At 46.2% G+C, this 19,728-nt stretch overlaps 1 protein-coding gene across 1 annotated transcript in view; it reads right to left on the bottom strand.

Moving 5' to 3' along the window:
- The window catches only part of WDR33 (WD repeat domain 33), a 257,209-nt gene extending 241,435 nt beyond the window's left edge, over positions 1-15,774 (bottom strand). Inside the window, exon 1 of the mRNA XM_082249874.1 lies at positions 15,645-15,774. The gene's annotated coding sequence lies outside the window, so the exon portion shown is untranslated. The remainder of the gene's footprint in view (positions 1-15,644) is intronic.
- Between the last annotated feature and the right edge of the window lie 3,954 nt (positions 15,775-19,728).

The following is a 19,728-nucleotide window of genomic DNA, read 5'->3' on the forward strand; positions in this document are numbered from 1 at the left end:
CTGACAGACTCCATGGCAGCACACGTATGGGGAGGCTCCCGCCTCCTCTCCTACCCTATAGGACCCCACTCCCATAAATTTTTGCTCCGAGCCAGGAGCCGTGTTCCTTTTTTGTCCTCCTCCTGCAAGAGAAGTCTTACCTTATAGGAAGCGTTTACTTACATACCTGGTGGCGTGTGGCTTTCCTGGATGATGCCTTTTCTACCTTAGTCCAGCAATCTCAGTATTACTGGGTGGACCCGGGCAATTTGAAATGATGCCGGAAGATGCCGTAAATCCTGAACGAGAGGTGGGCTGCATCGCTTGGCCAAACGTCCTTGCTACTAGCGGGAGGCCCTTATGCCCTGATGCACACGCCAGTCTCCGGTTGAGGAGCGTTCCAGGTCCTTCTGACAGTGTCGGTGGTAATGTATTGCTTACTTTCTATATCTTGTATCGTTTGCTTCCTGGTTAGTATGGCGGCTGGAGCGCTTCTGCGTTCCAGACCGTCGCTCTCGGCTCCTCCCCCTGCTTCCCGATTGGGTGTTCAGTGTGAGGCTTGGTTTCCAAGTGGTCTGCGCATGAGCACACGCTACTTCCGGTCCTCAATGACGCGGCGGCGTCAGGGGGGCGTGGCCTTACGGCTCCCAGGAAATTTAAACAGCTGATGGAGCTGTCATTCTTGGGATGTCTGTGGGCTTTTGCGGCGGCCTCCCCACGCTGTGTCTCTGCCTGTGTTGGGTAAGTCCTGTGCTGGGTCAGTCCTGCACGAATGGGGGAGGGGGGGGGGGGAAGGGCGGCTATGGGAAGGTAAGATTGAGTTCTTACACCCTTCCTATTGCAGGTTATTTCGCTGTGATCTGCAATGGATGCCTCACCGCCCCCCGGTGGCCAGTCCCTGCGCAACAGGTGAGTTTTAGTTTTAAAAACTCTCGCTTGTCTGCCAGCTGGCTTACTGTAGCCTGAGCTTTCTTTCCTATGTTTTTCAGCCCATTTTAGGTCTGACCAACGTCCTACAGCAGGATCAAAGGATAGATCACCTTCAGGCCATCATGCATCATCCAAATCCAGGCACCGTAGATCCAGGTCTAGATCTAGGCGCCATGAAGATTATCCAAGCCGGTCTTCCCGCCATACTGACCGCCCCGCACGCAAATCCTGCTGGGGCTGTAGGGCTGTAGTCCCTGAAGATAGATCCTTGTGTGATGCCTGCTATTCTCGGGCGATCAAGGAAAAACAGGTCCCAGATCAACCAGTGGAAACCCTGGTCAGGCGGATCGTGCAAGAATCCCTAAGGGATTGGGATCCTAGCCGGCTGTCCGGTCATATGCATCTGATACACCAGTTCCCCCTCAGAGGGAAGACTTAGAGCCAGGCACTTCCTAGCCGAGTTGCTTCTCGGAAGATTCCTCTGGAAGTGAGGATGACCTAGAGGACCAAAATACAGGCTTTGATTTTGCCATGGTCCCACCGCTAGTGAGAGCGGTAAAAGAGGCGTTAAAGTGGGAAGAGCCAGCAGATTCCCCAGCAAAACAGAGGAAATATTTTAAACACCTCAAGAAAGAACGGGATCATTTCCCTTTTCTGAGTGAACTGGGAGAAATCATCACAGACGAATGGCAAGGAGTTGAAAGAATTCCTTATCGTCCAAGTTCTCCAGGTTGTATCCTTTCAAGACCGAAAAAGTGAAGCATCTTGATTCTGCACCTACAATAGACGCAGCCTTAATGAGGCTGGTTAAACATGTTACCCTGCCTTTGGAATATTCCGTCTCATTTAAAGATCGTCTGGATAGATGAATTGATACAGATCTCAAAAAGATCTGTCAGCTGGTATGACCTGAAAGTCAGCCCTGGCTCTAGCAGCCACATCCAAAGCTATGGAGGCTTGGGTAGATAACGTGGAGGCCACACTGCAAAGTGTTTCAGAGGAAGTAGACAGAAACTCGGCTGTTCCAAGAACTAAAGTCGGCAACGGCCTTTTTGGGAGAGGCTTCCATTGATATCATTCGCCTGGTGGCACGGGTCATGCTCTCCTCTCACGGCCAAACGTGCTTTGTGGTTACGTCCCTGGCTGGCCGACCCTGCTTCCAAGCAAGCCTGGTGCAGGATTCCGTTCGAGGGTGCGTCCCTTTTTGGCAATAAGCTGGACAGTGCCATTACCCGTGCCACTGGTGGTAAATCTGGTTTCCTCCCTCAAGATCGCCGTTTGCTAGACCGCAGAAGATTTCAGCACAAACAGAGCTCGGATCGATCCAGAGAAGCCCGCTCTTACAGGCCTGGGCGTGAGTTCAGGAAGAATTGGAAAAGATCTCAACCTACAGGTCAGAAGTTCAACAAGGGGACACCTTCAGGTGGTCGGGAGACCACAAAGTCCTTTTGATATCAGGCCTGCTCAGGCGTTGTGAGTAGGTGCTCGCCTACGTCAGTTTGCGCACGTTTGGGCAGCCTCGATTACAGACCAGTGGACCGTCAAGACCGTGTCTCATGGTCACGTTTGGTTTTTCGAAGAAACTCCAATTCTGCGGTTTAATCCTACGGCTCTACCTCGCGTGGAAGAAAAGAAGTCAGTCAATTCTTCTGTCATACGTAGATTCCCTGATCTCTCAAGGTGCTGTCATTCCAGTCCCGGCCGAAGAAAGGTTTCAAGGCCTTTATTCACCTCTATTCATGGTGCTAAAGAAAAGCGGCACCTGGAGGCCGGTCATAGATCTGACTCATCTAAACTCCTTCATAAGGAAAGAGAGGTTCAGGATGGAAACACTCTTCACTATCCGTCAAATGGTGCAACCAGAAGATTGGATGATCTCCATAGATCTAAAAGATGCCTACTTCCATGTCCCAGTGGCAGCAGAGCTTCAAAAATTTCTTCGCTTTGCCGTGGGTCAAGTGCATCTCCAGTTTACCTGTCTCCCTTTTGGGCTTACCACCTCACCTCGGGTCTTTTCAAAGATCTTACTGGCTATTGTAGCCCTGATCAGATTGAAAGGGATCCGACTGTTTCACTACTTAAGACGATATGCTTCTTCTTTCTCAAGACCAAGCACAGATTCTACAACACAGGTCTCAGGTAATCTCCACCCTTCAAGAATTTGGGTGGCTCTTGAACCTGGAGAAAGCCATCTGGATCCTACAAAATCCTTGATCTTCCTGGGGGCACTCTTCAACACCTCCAGAGGCACCATCTCTCTTCCAGTGGAGAAGATTCCGGTGATCCGCAGCAGAATACAACCGGCAATGTCAACCCCTTATCTTCGGGCCTCCCAGTGTCTAAAAATAATATGGTCTCCACGGCCCCCATGGTCAAATGGGCACAGTGGAGGATGAGGCCCTTTCAAATCGGATTCCTCCGTCAATGGAGCTCCGGGAACCCAGACACTCCTGTGCGGATAACATCGTCCATGAGGGCGAGTCTGTTTTGGTGGCTGCAACGGGATAACCTCCTGAATTGTCATTCGATCGTTCCCGTTCCTTGGATCGTTGTAACATCGGATGCCAGCCGGACGGGCTGGGGCGCACACTGCCTGTCAGAGGTGGCCCAGGGAAGGTGGGACTTTCCCACTCTCGGGTTGGTCTCAAATGTCCTGGAGCTACGGGCAGCTTTTCGTGCCAGCCAGGCTTTCCGTCACTTGGTGAAGGGGTCCTCGGTCCTCCTACAGCTAGACAATTCTATCTCAGGGTCCAGTGCTGCATCCCTGCCCAGCGCAGTTACATCTCATGGCATGGTCCTTAAGAGGGAAAAACTAAAAGCTCTTGGCTGTCCAAGTGCAGCAATGTCCACAATGATGAGTGCCAGGAGACCGGGCACCAACAAAGTCTACGAGAGGATCTGGTCTAAGTTTGAAGATTACATGACTAATGAGTCTGGTTCCATCACTAATCCTAAAATTCATCACATTCTGGGGTTCCTCCAGACAGGCTTAGACCTATCCCTGGCTGTCGGCTCTCTCAGAGTCCAGATCTCAGCAATCTCTGCCTTCACGGGGACCGCATGGGCAAAACACCCTCTGGTTCGGCAGTTTTTCAGAGGTGCGTCTAGAATGAGACCTCCCAGGAAACCCAGGTTCCCCAAATGGGACCTTCCACTAGTCCTTGAGTTTCTCTCAGCAACAGTTTTGGAACATGGAGATTCATTCTTCCTTAAGAATCTTTCTATGGAGATGGCCTTTTTGATAGCCATCACGTCAGCTAAACGTGTCTCCGAAATTAGTGATTTGGGCTGTAAAGAACCATTTCTGACATTTTTTCCTGATCGGGTCGCCCTGGTCCCTATGCTAGGGTCCAATCCGAAGGTAAACTCAGTTTTTCATGTCAACCAAGAAATTGTTTTACCTACATTCAAATCTCAAGATGACCAGAGTACCCATCTGTTGGATGTGGGCGAAGTCCTACAGTCGTACTTGAAGTTCACAGCTTCTTTTCGCAAGTCAGACTATTTGTTCTCTTTTATGGAAAGAACAGAGGTAAAAGGGCTTCTTCCAGAACTATTTCTAGTTGGATAGTTCAGACCATCCAGTGGGCATATAGAGCCAAGGGACTGGCTCCTCCGGAAGTGGTGACGGCTCATTCCACCAGAGGGATTTCTACGTCATGGGCGGCTTCCCTTCACGTTGCACCGGATGTAATTTGCAGAGCGGCCTCATGGTACTCAATTAACACTTTCATGTCACACTATTGTGTTGAACCTGCTTCTTTATCCTCAGTTGATTTTGGTTTAAAAATATTGTCTATTGACGGTGCAAATTAAACCTATTTCTGTTTGACCAGCAGTTGCCCACCCAGGTGTGTATGGCTAGTTATTTCCCATACGTGTGCTGCCATAGAGTCTGTCAGGAAAACGGAAAATAAATGAAAATCAATACTTACCGTAATTTTCCTTTCCTGATGGACTCCATGGCAGCAGGAGTTCCCTCCCATCTGCTGGAGTAGTCTATTTATGGTACACGGCTCCTGGCTCGGAGCAAAAATTTATGGGAGTGGGGTCCTATAGGGTAGGAGAGGAGGCGGAGCCTACCCATACGTGTGCTGCCATGGAGTCCATCAGGAAAGGAAAATTACGGTAAGTATTGATATAAATTTTCCGTTTTCTGTACCCTTCCCCGATCTGTGCCTCGATATAACCCTGTCCCAGAGGTCTACAGACAATTCCTTGGACTTCATGGCTTGGTTTGTGCCATGACATGAACTGTTAACTGTGGGACCCTATATAGACAGGTGTATGTCCAATCATCTGAATTTACTGCAGGTAGACTCCAATCAAGTTGTAGACACATTTCAAGGATAATCAGTGGAAACAGGGTGCACCTGAGCTCAAGTGAGTGTAGTGGCAAAGGCTGTGAATATTTATGTACATAAGATTTTTTTTTTTTTTTTTTAATAAATTTGCAAAGATTTCAAACTTCTTTTAGGTTATTATGGGGTATTGTGAAAAATAATTAGTGCGCTACAATGTGTCGAGAGTTCATATAAACATAAACAAATGCAATGTGCATACACAACGTGATAATGATGAGTGAAGATAAAAATTATGTTCGATCAACACTGTGACCAACAAAACTCCAAAAGAAATTGTCCAAAACTCAAATATATTGTCCACCAAGTGCAATGCCACATTTGCAATAAAAAAAAAATAAATAAAAATGTGCTGAGTCTACAGCCCGATGACACCGACTGTTCAATGTTTCTGCTGCACAAACTCAGTCTCCCAACAGGTGATGATGTGAAAACGAAAGATGAACTGGTGATGAAGTGATGTAACAAATTGGTGACAGTTTCCCACCACCTGCTAAATGTGCTTCTTACCAGATAAAGATTATAAAGGGCATATATAAGTGATCGCTACCCAGAAACTTCTGATAACACCTCCAAAAACAGCTTAAGGTGAATCAATATCCCTTCACCAAAATTTCAGACGGCTCCTTACCAGATGTAAAGAGTTGAAGAGCATAACACAATGACCCTTGTCTTCCTGAACTGGAATGATGGGAAGTTTCTCCTGGCACTGGTCATCAGTTTACCATCCACAGCATTTCCCCATGTGAAAGAAAAGCAAGGAAAGCCACAGATACATTTTATTCTGGGGATAATGCACTATCTGTGGCCTTCCTTGCTTTTCTTTCACATGGGGAAATGCTGTGGATGGTAAACTGATGACCAGTGTCAGGAGAAACTTCCCATCATTCCAGTGCAGGAAGACAAGGGTCATTGTGTTATGCTCTTCAACTCTTTACATCTGGTAAGGAGCCGTCTGAAATTTTGGTGAAGGGATATTGATTCACCTTAAGCTGTTTTTGGAGGAGTTATCAGAAGTTTCTGGGTAGCGATCACTTATATATGCCCTTTATAATCTTTATCTGGTAAGAAGCACATTTAGCAGGTGGTGGGAAACTGTCACCAATTTGTTACATCACTTCATCACCAGTTCATCTTTCGTTTTCACATCATCACCTGTTGGAGACTGAGTTTGTGCAGCAGAAACATTGAACAGTCGATGTCATCGGGCTGTAGACTCAGCACATTTTTATTTATTTATTTTTTTATTGCAAATGTGGCATTGCACTTGGTGGACAATATATTTGAGTTTTGGACAATTTCTTTTGGATTTTTGTGGGTCAGTGTTGATCGAACATGTCTTCACTCATCATTGTTATCACGTGGTGTATGCACATTGCATTTGTTTATGTTTATATTTATATGAACTCTCAACACATTGTAGCGCACTAATTATTTTTCACAAACCTTTATTTCCACACATTGGATCTTGGTAGCAGCACAATTTTAATATCAGCGCACTTTTTTCTATTTTCATTATTATGGGGTATTGTTTGTAGGATTTTGAGGAAAATAATGAATTTAATCAATTTTGGAATAAAGCTGTAACAAAATGTGGAGAAAAAAAAAAAAAAAAAAGCGCTTGTTAATACTTTCCAGATGCACAGTAAATCATTTTTAGAGAAACTGTCATCCCTGTCCCGTAGCGGCTCCTCCTCTGACCTGCTGTCTGCACCGACAGTCCCATTCACTTTAATGGCACGGCTGGTGAGGCAGCAGTGATACAAGGTGAGTGAATGCCTGCTAACAGGCGCTGCCATGATGGATCTGAAATGACAGGTGCTCTTTAAATGTAGGGAATTATTCTGGTAGTTAGAATTGTTAATATTTGCAAACAAAATGAAGGTTTCCTACTTAGAATAATAAGCTGTCAGGTTAGTAAAACAGCGATATCAGAACGGATTCATTCAATCATACATACAGTTTGTAGTGTACATAGATTTGCAAAACAATGCTCCTGAACTTGTTGTTTTATCTCATGGTGACTGTAAAATTGTGCGAATGCATCAATGCAGGTTATCTGTAAAAATGTAAATATTGCAGAATATACAGCCTCATGCTACATAACGAAGCTCCATTTCATGCTGAATAAACTAAATTATTAATGCATCTTATATAGAAAACTGTATTTGGACTGATTTTTACTCCAAAAGCAATTTATTGAAAGAAATTTCATTTAAAAAAAAATCCAATTTTTGTTATTTACAAAAAAAAAAAAAAAAAAAAAAAATTCATTGATTTTTATCCCCCCTGGGTTTCACTGCCCGTTTCCCTTAGTTGCAATACCAGCGCCTGCACCTGAGCCAACATCTTGGGATCCCAAGAAAGGTAAGTGGCCTTTCAGGAAAAGTCAGCAGCTACAGATCGGTACTCCTACTGGCTTTAAAGAGGAAGTAAACCCTCCTCTACAAGTTGTACCTATAGGTAAGCCTATGATAAGGCTTACCTATAGGTACTGTAAATATCTCCTAAACATGTACCGTTTAGGAGATATTTACCTTAGATGCATCCAGTGACGTCACCTCTGCATGCGCTCTGAAGGAACGGCCGCTCGTGCCGTTCCTTCAGAGCCCCATGCCGTGACCGTCGGCTCCCGCGTGCGTGCGCCGGAGTGACGCCACCGCGGCTCCGGCCAATCAGATGGCCAGGTGCCGCGATCCCGGAAGACGGGCGACTAGACATGTCGCCCATCATAGAGGTGAATGGACGGCACGGCGGGGGCTCGTTCTAAGGTAAGTATTTCATAATGAGCTAGTATGCGATGCATACTAGCTCATTATGTATTTCTCTTTCAGGTTGTAAAAAAAAAAAATTTACCGAGTTTACAACCTCTTTAAAAACAAATGTTAGTGGTGCATCCCTATCTTAGACAAATGAGTGACTAGAGTCTGTATATGCGTTAGCTCACACTGTGGATGAGCCAAACAGTCAAGGGAAAGGAGTGATATTTCCAGGAAATAAATAGCAAAAGAGCAAGTCTGCCGAATAGAATGATTTGACAGGACATATTCATGCAACAACGTGTCAACTAAAGAGTAAAAGTGATTGCAGAAAGGCTCAAAGACCCCTCAGAGAAAAAAAAAAAAAAAAAAAGGGGGAGTGGGCTGGGGTTAGCAGTGCAAACTTAAGCTCCGTACACACGTACCGATTGTCGGCCGTAAATATTCGGCCGCCGACCGATTGTAGGCTTGTTAGTATGATGCTTCCGACAGCGCATTTTCGGCCGAACAGAATCAGGTGTGCAGGCATTAAAATTTTTGTTGGCCGTCAACAGAACGGCCGATTGTTCGCCAGTCAGTACAGATTTCGGCCGACAGACAGCAGATTAGCAAGACTGGGCATGCTCAGAAAAGAAAAAAAAGACAGGGAAAGTTAACCATCACATGACATCACTTCTGCAGTTGGCTGTTGTTGGCTGACAAAATTTGTGTGCAGTCTTTTGCAGTTTTCAACAGACACGACAGCCCTGGACAAAAGACGGCCGATCGTTCGGCCAACGATCAGTACGTGTGTATGGGGCTTTATTCAACATAAATACCAGCATGGCTGATCAAGAAATACAAGATCTGAGCAAAAGCATTAAGACACCAGTAGGGTTTTTGGCAGCAGCCTCCAGCCTGTCACCTCGGGGAGGTTGGGGTTGCAGCCTGGGTCTAACCAGTGCTCTATTAAATCTTCTCTACCCTACTTTTGTGACCACAGAGAGGGTAGGGAGTAGTGGCGCTGGGAGAAGAGGAGCAGGTGCCTTCCATTGGTCAATAGCTGCAATGCAGGTTGTGCTGGTTTGCTCGTCTGCCATCCCAGCTGCACAGCCAAGCCCACAGCAGGCCACGGACTGTCACCGATCTGTGCCCTGGGGGTTGGGGATCCCTGCTATAAACTGATGACATGTCGCCAATACAGAGAGGTGAATCTTTCTAATGGGGGCACAGGCAGCAAGAGAAACTTGGAAGAGTGTCTAACCCAGGGAAAGGATACCTAAAGCACAAGTGCCAGGGTGTGCAAACGTTACATTTTTCAGTACCACCCAGAAGACAAGTGACGTGAGCAGTCTCAGTCCCAAGGGAGGATCTCCTGGAAGGAATCTGTTCCCTAAAAATAGAAAGCCACTGAGATAGGACATAAATGACTGAAGCTCCAGGGACAGATCAGAATGTTTCAGGTGGCACATGACCATTTTGACCAATCAGAATTCCTCTAAACCACCCCAGAAGCCCTGATGTAAAAGGGAAAATGAGACAAAATGTAGCTATATTACTTTTTTTATGCTCTCCGCCCCCCCCCCTTTAATTTAAACTAGCGATCGGACCTGTAACACACTTCCGGTCGTGGGGTGCCTCCACTCTGGATAAGGGGGCAATGGAGACTCTTGGAAAAAAAAAAAAAAAAAAATCAATAAAATCGGCGCTCAATCAATCCCAATAAAACTGATAAAAAGCACACTTTAGCTATACACATAAATAACAGTGTTAGTAAGTGACATCAAATAAATACATATATAGTGATGTGGTAAAGTGCACATGTGTAAAAAGTGCATAGAAATGCATAAACATGTGTGAAGATAAACCACGATAAATAGCAGCAAAGAAACAATCCAATGAGATCGAAAAAAAGTCACTGTAAAGAAAGAAGTGACAGTGAACTAAAGTGCCAAGTGATGGTAAACTGATCAGTTTCCTTGATAAAGTCACGCTGCGCTGTGTCGCAATGCGTCAGCAGAAGCCGTCTGACGTAATTTCCGGTCCGCGGCCGAGACCGGAAGTCTCTGCATCGCACTGCCATACCGCTTGCCACGCTACTTATGCTATTGTATGCTGTCTTATGAAAAGAAATGTGAGTTGATCACTATATGTCTTTTATGAATAAATTGTAATTTTTAAACGTACTACACTATGAAGTCCTTCCCTTTATCTGGTGTTTGAGCCTCAAAACCCACCTAGGATATTTTCTCCCCTGATGTCTGATGTTGGCTGCCTAAAAGGACCATAAGAGCCTGCCTTAAAGGGACCACCACTGGACCATTCACTTCCATACGGGAGACCCTGCTACCTATTGGTACAAACACTCTAAAGCCTCGTACACACGCGTCGAAAATTGGCAGGGAATTTTCGTCCGACGACCAATTCGCCGATTTTCGGCTTGTTAGTATGATGCTTCCGACAACCGACTCTGACTTTTCGGCAGAAAAACATCTGGTGGGCAGGCTATAAAATTTTTGTCTGTTGTCAAAACACGGCCGATTTTCTTGCAGTCAGTACAGATTTCGACAGGGAAAAATCTAATGAGCAAGTCTGGGCATGCTCAGTGAAGAAAGAACACAAAGAAAGCAACCCAACACATGACATCACTTCTGAAGTAGAATTTTGTCGGGCGAGAGAATTCGTGTGCAGTCTAGACACATTCCAACCAACAAAACACAACTCTGGACAAAAGACGGACGATCGGTCGGCCGATAATCGTTGCGTGTGTACGAGGCTTTAAAGAGTGTCTTGGAGATGAGCGGCCATTTCACTCATTTAAGGATATATGCTCACCACCATATTGAAAGCAGTTTCCCGCACATTCTGCAATTTTTTGCACATCAGCACTTTATGAACTTTTTGATTTTTTATGAACTTATGAATTGCTTATGAACATTTGTCCACTTTAAAAGTGTATTTTTTTCCTTGACATGTTTTTACTCCCACTCTTTGTGCATTTGGGGTAATTTTTTTAATTTGTTTTTTCTCCAGCCACAGTTCATTTATACACAGATATTTATCTGTTTCCATACTGTGTATTTACCATCACTTCACTCCGATCAGACCACTGTGGGGGTCTGATCAGTTTACCATCACTTGGCACTTCAGTTCACTGTCACTTCTTTCTTTACAGTGACTTTTTTTCGATATCATTGGATTGTTTCTTTGCTGCTATTTATCGTGGTTTATCTTCACACATGTTTATGCATTTCTATGCACTTTTTGCACTTTACCACATCACTATATATGTATTTATTTGATGTCACTAACACTGTTATTTATGTGTATAGCTAAAGTGTGCTTTTTATCAGTTTTATTGGGATTGATTGAACGCCAATTTTATTGATTTTTTCATTTACTTTGATGTATGTGGTGACACTATACAGAATTGGCTGCTAATCCTTGTTCCCTATATCTACCACTCGATTTTATCTATTGCATCTGGTACAGGGTCAAGCGCATAGGTTTTTCCACTTTCAATGGAGACTCTTGGACAAGAGCTCTGTCAGTCCAGGGGGACGGTAGTGTTAGACAAGCAGAATTAGATGGAATTGACTAACAAATTAAAGCCGAACTCCAGCTAATACTTTTTAAATCTCGCAATACTTTAACTTTCAAAAGTCTGATATCTCTCGCTGGCATCTTCTACTTGGCTCCTTCCGGGTGCCAGCCTGAGGCTGTTCTCATCGGCTGCTACGGGGTGACGTCAATCCTGCAAATGCGCATGAGTACAGACATCCTGCAACAAAGGCACCGTGCCAGAGCGTAGAGAAGAGACATTGCATGTCCCTTCTTCAACAACCAACCTGCCTGTTTGCAGCTTTAAAAAGCAGAAATTTAGATCCATTTCCATTAAAAAGATTTACATAAATTAAAGGTGACCATTGTAATTACCTCTGTCAGTGTTAAAGCAGAACACTAAGGCCTCATGCACACTGGACGTTATCAAAATGTCAGTAAAGCTGTAGCAGGAGTTTTTCAGCATTTTTTGCAGTAGCATTTTTCAGCTTTTTTATAACAAACCTATACTCCCACAAAAGCTTATATACAAGCGGCCACATAGCTGCATTTTTCAGCTTTTATCAGAGTTAGAGCGTTTTTACAGCTGAAAAACACCTCCTAAAACCCACTAGTTCTGGAGGTTTTTTTCCACCCAGAGAACGCCCCTGCCAAAAACTGCTGATAACAGCCTGTGTGCGCATGGACGCATAGGATAACATGCTGGGGAGTTTACTGGCTGCAGAAAAAAACGTCTGATGCCAAAAACAGCAGGCTGTAAAAATGTCCAGTGTGCTTGAGACCTAACAATTTGATAAAAATACCCCCTGGGACTACCTCAGGGGAATAGCCAAAATTGTTTCCGCCTAGTTCTACTCCCGAAAAGAGAGGAGCATAAGCCAGAGGGTCTAAGAAGACATGAAGCTGTGCCCATCAGTAAAGGAAAGAGAAAAAGGATATTTGTTCTTTAGCAAGGAGCACGCACTCCTTGTTAACTTCCCTTTCTGAGTTTCTTGATGCAGGGAGGTAGGTCATGTGACCACTGTAATTGGTGGTTATATGACCGGAAAGCTCTCAATGGCAATTATGTTGCGATATAAACTGTGGGATGTGATAAAAAGCACACTACAGTGCCCCCTGCCGCAAGACTTTGCAGCCCAAAATGGACTGCTGTCTGCATGCAAAACTGCTTCGATTTAGCATGTGGACATGTGTGAATAGACCCTTAGCGCAACACTGTAAATGAGCCCTTAGGGCGGGTTTACACTTGAAGGCAGTGCCGAAAATGGCACATTCTGAGTGAGTTTCCTGCACCACACTCAAAAACGTACTGCCTTTGCGATCTACAGCAGGTGCCAACACAGATCGCAAACCAAGTGCATTTGTGGGCACCAGATCAAACGGAACTGCAGTCACATGTGATTTGGTGTGGTGCATTTTATTAAAAGTAGTTCATGCACTACTTTTCTTCCATTCTGGTGTGATTTGCAGCCCATTTGAATGACTGGTCTGAAAACATCACTGCGGGGGGGGGGGGTGAAAGAACATGGACGGCGTTCCTGAGAGAGTTTGAGGTGAACCGGTGTAACGTGAGAATTACCTACCCCGTGAGAATGACCTACCCCTCGTCACTTCCGGCCAGGAGCAGCTGAGCAGCGCGCATGCCCACAGGGCCGGATACCTAAAGGGACAACAGAGGAGCAGACTAGTGCGCATGCGCACTAGTATGGAAATAGCACGGTGTACCGTGGAAAAAACCTACCCACGCGGCGGTTAAATAAAACAGCGGGGCTGCAATACGAATCATCTCCGCTCCTGTGCCTGTCACTTCCCTGCTCACGGCAAGTAAATATAAAAGCGGCTGGCGTCTCCGTGATTTATGTTTACATACACCCGCCGCCGCTTTTATATTTACTTGCCGAGAGCAGGGAAGTGACAGGCACAGGAGCGGAGATGATTCGTATTGCAGGCCCGCTGTTTTAATGTAACCGCTGCATTCCATACAGTGCCGTGAACCGGAAGTGACGAGGGGTAGGTTTTTCTCACGGGTAGGTAATTCTCACGGAACACCGGCCTTAAAACTATTATTGGATAGCTCTGCCCGCGTGGGCAAGGGGAATACGTTCACAGGTATCATTCACAGTTACCAGAATACATGATTGCCGGTTCACACTTATGCGATGCGGGAAGGCTGCGAATTAGCAGCCTGTTGCCGCATCGCAAACGCACCCCTGGCAGTTCACACTGTCATATGCAATACGCTGGGGGTGTCAATGAAATCTTAACGACACCCCCAGTTTGATCGCATATCGCAGTTCACACAGGATCGGATCGCACAAGTGTGAACCACTGTGCGATCCGATCCTGATGCAGCTGCAAAAAAGGGTCCTGTGCATCTTTGCTGCGGTGCGAATTTAGCCATACAAAGTGTATGGCTAAACTCGCACCGCACAGCCGATCACATGTAATGAAGGAGCAGTGCGCGCAGACATTACATGCGATCGCCGCAGCCGCATAGACATGTGTGAACCGGTGTTCCGTGAGAATTACCTACCCGTGAGAAAAACCTACCCCTCGTCACTTCCGGTGCACGGCACTGTATGTAATGCAGCGGTTACATTAAAACAGCTGTGCTGCAATACGAGTCATCTCCGCTCCTGTCCCTGTCACTTCCCTGCTCTCGGCAAGTAAATATAAAAGCGGCAGCGGGTGTATGAAAACATAAATGACGGATCCGAGAGCCGCTTTTATATTTACTAGCCCAGATCAGGGAAGTGACAGGAGCGGAGATGACTCATATTGCAGCCCAGCTGTTTTATGTAACCGCCGCGTGGGTAGGTTTTTTTCATGGTACACCGTGATCTTTTCATACTAGTGCGCATGCTTACTAGTCAGGTCCTCAGCTGCTCCATTAGGTATCCGGGGCTGTGAGGATGCGCACTGCTGCGCTGCTAAGCTGTTCCTGACAGGAAGTGACGAGGGTAGGTTTTTCTCACGGGGTAGGTAATTCTCACGTTACACCGATGTTCCGTGAGAATTACCTACCCGTAAGAAAAACCTACCCTCGTCACTTTCGGTACACGGCAGTCTGTGTAACGCGAGCAGTTACATTAAAACAGCTGTGCTGCACCATGAGTCATCTCCGCTCCTATCCCTGTCACTTCCCTGCTCTCGGCTACTAAATATAAAAGCGGCGGCCGCTGTATGAAAAGATAAATCACGGAGCCGCCAGCCGCTTTTATATTTACTAGCCAAGATCAGGGAAGTGACCGGGACAGGAGCGGAGATGACTCATAGTGCAGCACAGCTATTTTATGTCACCGCCGCGTCGGTAGGTTTTTTTAACAGACACCGAGATCGTTTCAGACTAGTGCGCATGCGCACTAGTCTGATCCTCATCTGTTCCATTAGGTATCCGGGGCTGTGAGCATGCGCACTGCTGCGCTGCTCAGCTGTTCCTGGCCGGAAGTGACGAGGGGTAGGTTTTTCTCACGGGGTAGGTAATTCTCACGTTACACCGGCACTTAGAGAGAATTTACTAAAATTGGAGCAGACAGAATCTGGGCAACCAATCAGCTTCTCTCTTCAGCCTGTTCTGTTAAGCTTTAAAAATGAAAGCTAAAAGTGGATTGATTACATGCAGGTTAGCTCCAGAGTCGGGCTGCTCCGGTCTTTGTAAATTCCCATCAGTGTATTTCACCATGGTGGGCTATCAATTAATAACGATGGAATAAACCAGCTAAAGCACCTTTGCTTACTCCAGCGTCAGCAACAACAGGCACCTCCCTGCCGGAGTCCACAGGCCTCAGTGAGGCCGCTTCCATGACACCCGGCAGCCTTCTCACTTCCAGACTCGGGAAGGTGAAGGAAAACGCTCTGCTCACCACACAGCCATGGCGGACATATTGCCCTCAATTGCGTCAACTTTCTAATTGGGAGTACAAAAGACGTCAGCGCGTACTCCCTACCACTGGGCTGTTCAGCAACGGGAACACACCGCCTCTCAATGGATAGAGGCCCGGTCGTGTATATGATGCTAATAAGGAAATATATAGTACGAGTACGAGTCCCCGGCCACCATTTAGCTCTTACACACCCCTTTCGGCCACGACTCTGCTGCCTACACCGTTCTTCAAGCCGTTCCTCTACGCTTCCGGTTCCGGTCTCGGCCTTTCTCTCTCAGTCGTGCTAAACCGCGCTCCGCCATTAATCACGTGAACCTTCTGTGCCCGCCCCTTCCTACACCATACCACACTCGCTGTTGCTGCTGCAAATCACGCTTGTACACTTTTTTTTTTTCACCGGGCGAACTTTATTAACAACAAAAAAAAAAAACACACACAAAAACTTAAAGAGATAGTGAGTCTGAGTTGGTAAAGCAGTGGTGAACAACCTTTTTTTATATGAAGGGCCTCAAGTCCATGATACAAGGGATGGTCATAGATTGCAGTCCCAGACATTACAAAAGGACCGCACATACAATTTAGTGTATATCCAATGATAAATTAGCAACACATTATAATATTGACCCTTAGGTTTAGCAAAACCATATAAAATGAGGTCAAAACTTTCAAATTGTATGCTATCAGGCAGGCCCCTGCACTACATAGTTGAAGGTAAATCTAAAGGAAATTGAACAAAAAACAAATTGTATAATGCATACTTGCCAACTGTCCAGTTTTTGCAGGGACAGTCCCGGGAAATAGGAGCCTGTCCTGAGTAATTTACATTGTCCCTGCAAGCGGTGCCCATAAAAAAAATGGTTGCGGGCTGACATCGTAACTGCGCATGCACCGTTCCAACGCCTGCCGGGCCCGGGAAAGCATGTACAAGCTCGGCCCTGCGAGCAAATGCGCAGTTACGTAATAACGCTGCCTGGCGCCATTATAACCTAATTATACCAGATAGTATAATTAGGTTTTATTGTACCTATTTACACCTTGCACTTTATTTATATTTACATATAACATTTTTGTATGGTCACACCTGAGCACATTTCACACTTTAGAATTGCAGGGAATTGCGATGAGAATTTTACACTTTAGGCAGAAATAGTGCAGCTGAATGGGAGAATTATCCCAACTCTGCTACTTTGGCCTTAGGTTTGAAATTCCCTTTTCAATTTCCTGTAATTCTCTCTTTATTGAGTAGACCCTATAATCTGATGATAAGTAGACGGAGATTAATTATGCAGAATGGGTGGAGCTTCAGGGAAGTGGGTGTGGTAAGTAATTGATCGCTGTGCTACAAAGTGTCCCTGGAAATTTTTTTCAAATGTTGGCAACTATGTATAATGTATAGCCAGCTTTAGAGACGGCAGACAGACAAGATTTAGTCAATGTCTATGGGCCTGATACAAGGGATGGTCGTGTTACAAGAGATGATCAGAGACTGCAGACATAATACAGCAGAAATGATACAAGAGATGATCAGAAACCGCAGACACAATACAAGAGATGATCAGAGACCGCAAACATGATACAAGAGATGATCGGAGACTGAAGCAGTGACGGCTGGTGCTCAAAATTTTTTTTGGGGGGGGGGGTGCAAACAGAAAAATGTAATAGGCATTGCTTGGCGGCAAAAAACGCTGCTAAAAATTGCGTGACTTTGAGGTCACAAAAGTGTGAAAGGGGCCTTCAGTAATTAAGGTATAGTGTGCCCCCTTTCAATGCAGAGAGCCCAGCATGCCCCCTTTCAATGCACAGAGACCAGCGTGCCCCCTTTCAATGCACAGTGACCAGTGTGCCCCCTTTCAATGCACAGTGACCAGCGTACCTGCCCCCTTCAATGTAGTGACCAGCGTACATGCCCCCTTCAATGCAGTGACCAGTGTGCATGCCCCCTTCAATGCAGTGACCAGCGTACGTGCCCCCTTCAATGCAGTGACCAGCGTACATGCCCCCTTCAATGCAGTGACCAGCGTACATGCCCCCTTCAATGCAGTGACCAGCGTACATGCCCCCTTCAATGCAGTGACCAGCAGTACATGCCCCCTTCAATGTAGTGACCAGCATACATGCCCCCTTCAATGCAGTGACCAGCGTACATGCCCCTTCAATGCAGTGACCAGCAGTACATGCCCCCTTCAATGCAGTGACCAGCATACATGCCCCCTTCAATGCAGTGACCAGCATACATGCCCTCTTTATTGCAGTGACCAGCGTACATGCCCCCTTCAATGCAGTGACCAGCGTGCATGCCCCCTTCAATGCAGTGACCAGCATACATGCCCCCTTCAATGCAGTGACCAGCAGTACATGCCCCCTTCAATGCAGTGACCAGCAAACATGCCCCCTTCAATGCAGTGACCAGCGTGCGTGCCCCCTTCAATGCAGTGACCAGCGTGCGTGCCCCCTTCAATGCAGTGACCAGCATACATGCCCCCTTCAATGCAGTGACCAGCGTGCGTGCCCCCTTCAATGCAGTGACCAGCGTACATGCCCCCTTCAATGCAGTGACCAGCAGTACATGCCCCCTTCAATGCAGTGACCAGCAGTACATGCCCCCTTCAATGCAGAGACCAGCGTGCACAGGAGGACACATGGACACCTTACAGTCACCGCCGCTGCCCTGGGTGAGAGCGGAGAGAGAGGAGAGAGACGGAGGCACTGACTGCTTCATCACTTATGCCCCATACACACGTGCAGATTATCTGCAGACTTTTGTCTGCAGACTTACCTTTTCTATGTAGTGCAAGGGCCTGCCGGATTGCATACAAATTGAAAGTGTTTAGGTTTGACCTCATATTATATGGTTTTGGTAAGTCTGCAGACAAAAGTCTGCAGATAATCTGCACGTGTGTATGGGGCATTACCTGCTCTTGGGCTGACTCACTCGACCGGACCATCTGCTGTGCTGTGTGCTACTGAAGACGGGACTGGAGAGACGTCCACACGCGTGCGACGTCCCCCCCCCCCCCATAGCCAGCAATAGGTCCGGCGCCCCATAGTAGGCTTTAAATTGAATTTTTTTTTCTTTGCAGATGCTGATTGGGGGGGGGGGCGCCCCTGCGCCCCCGCGCCCCCCATCGACCGGCCGCCACTGGACTGAAGACATGATACAATAGGCATGATACAAGAGATGGTCAGAGACTGCAGACATGGTACAACAGACATGATACAAGAGATGATCAGAGACTGCAGACAAGATACAAGAGATATGATAGACGAGATGATCAGACTGCAGATAAGAGACATGATACAAGAGATGATCAGACTGCAGATAAGAGACATGATACAAGAGATGATCAGAGTCTGCAGACATGACACAAGAGATAGAGATTGGTGACATGATACAAGAGATAGAGATTGGTGACATGATACAAGAGATGATCAGGGACTGCAGACAAGATACAAGAGATCATCAGAGACTGTAGACATGATACAAAAGACGTGAAAGAAGAGATGATCAGGGACTGCAGACAAGATACAAGAGACATTTTTCAAGAGATAAGCCCCGTACACACGTACCGATTGTCGGCCGAATGATCGGCCGTCTTTTGTCCAGGGCTGTCGTGTCTGTTGAAAACTGCAAAAGACTGCACACGAATTTTGTCGGCCAACAACAGCTGACTGCAGAAGTGATGTCATGTGATGGTTAACTTTCCTTGTCTTTTTTCTTTTCTGAGCATGCCCAGTCTTGCAAATCTGCTGTCTGTCGGCCGAAATCTGTACTGACTGGCGAACAATCGGCCATTCTGGTGTTGGCCAACAAAAATTTTAATGCCTGCACGACAGATTCTGTTCGGCCGAAAATGCGCTGTCGGCTGTCGGAAGTATCATACTAACAAGCCGACAATCGGCCGATCGTTCGACGGCCGAATATTTACGGCCGACAATCGCTACGTGTGTACGGGGCTTTAGTCAGAGATTGGTGACATGATTCAAGAGATAGGTGACATGATAGGAGATGATCAGAGACTGCAGACATGATACAAGACATGATCAGAAACTGCAGACATGATACAAGACATGATCAGAGATTGGGGATACGATACAAGAGATGGTCATAGATTGGGGAAACAATATAAGAGATGTTCATAGATTGGGGATGAAAGAGAATTTAGCAAGAGTCCTTCCATTTTGTTTTAGCCAACATTTTGTGAACATTGAAATAATTAGTGTGTGTGTCATTTATATTTTACTTAGAACAAGATAGAATTATTAGTTAGACCTCAA

This window comes from Pelophylax lessonae, assembly GCF_965119305.1.
Source record: "Pelophylax lessonae genome assembly, chromosome: 3".
In the NCBI taxonomy this organism is placed as follows: Eukaryota; Metazoa; Chordata; class Amphibia; order Anura; family Ranidae; genus Pelophylax; species Pelophylax lessonae.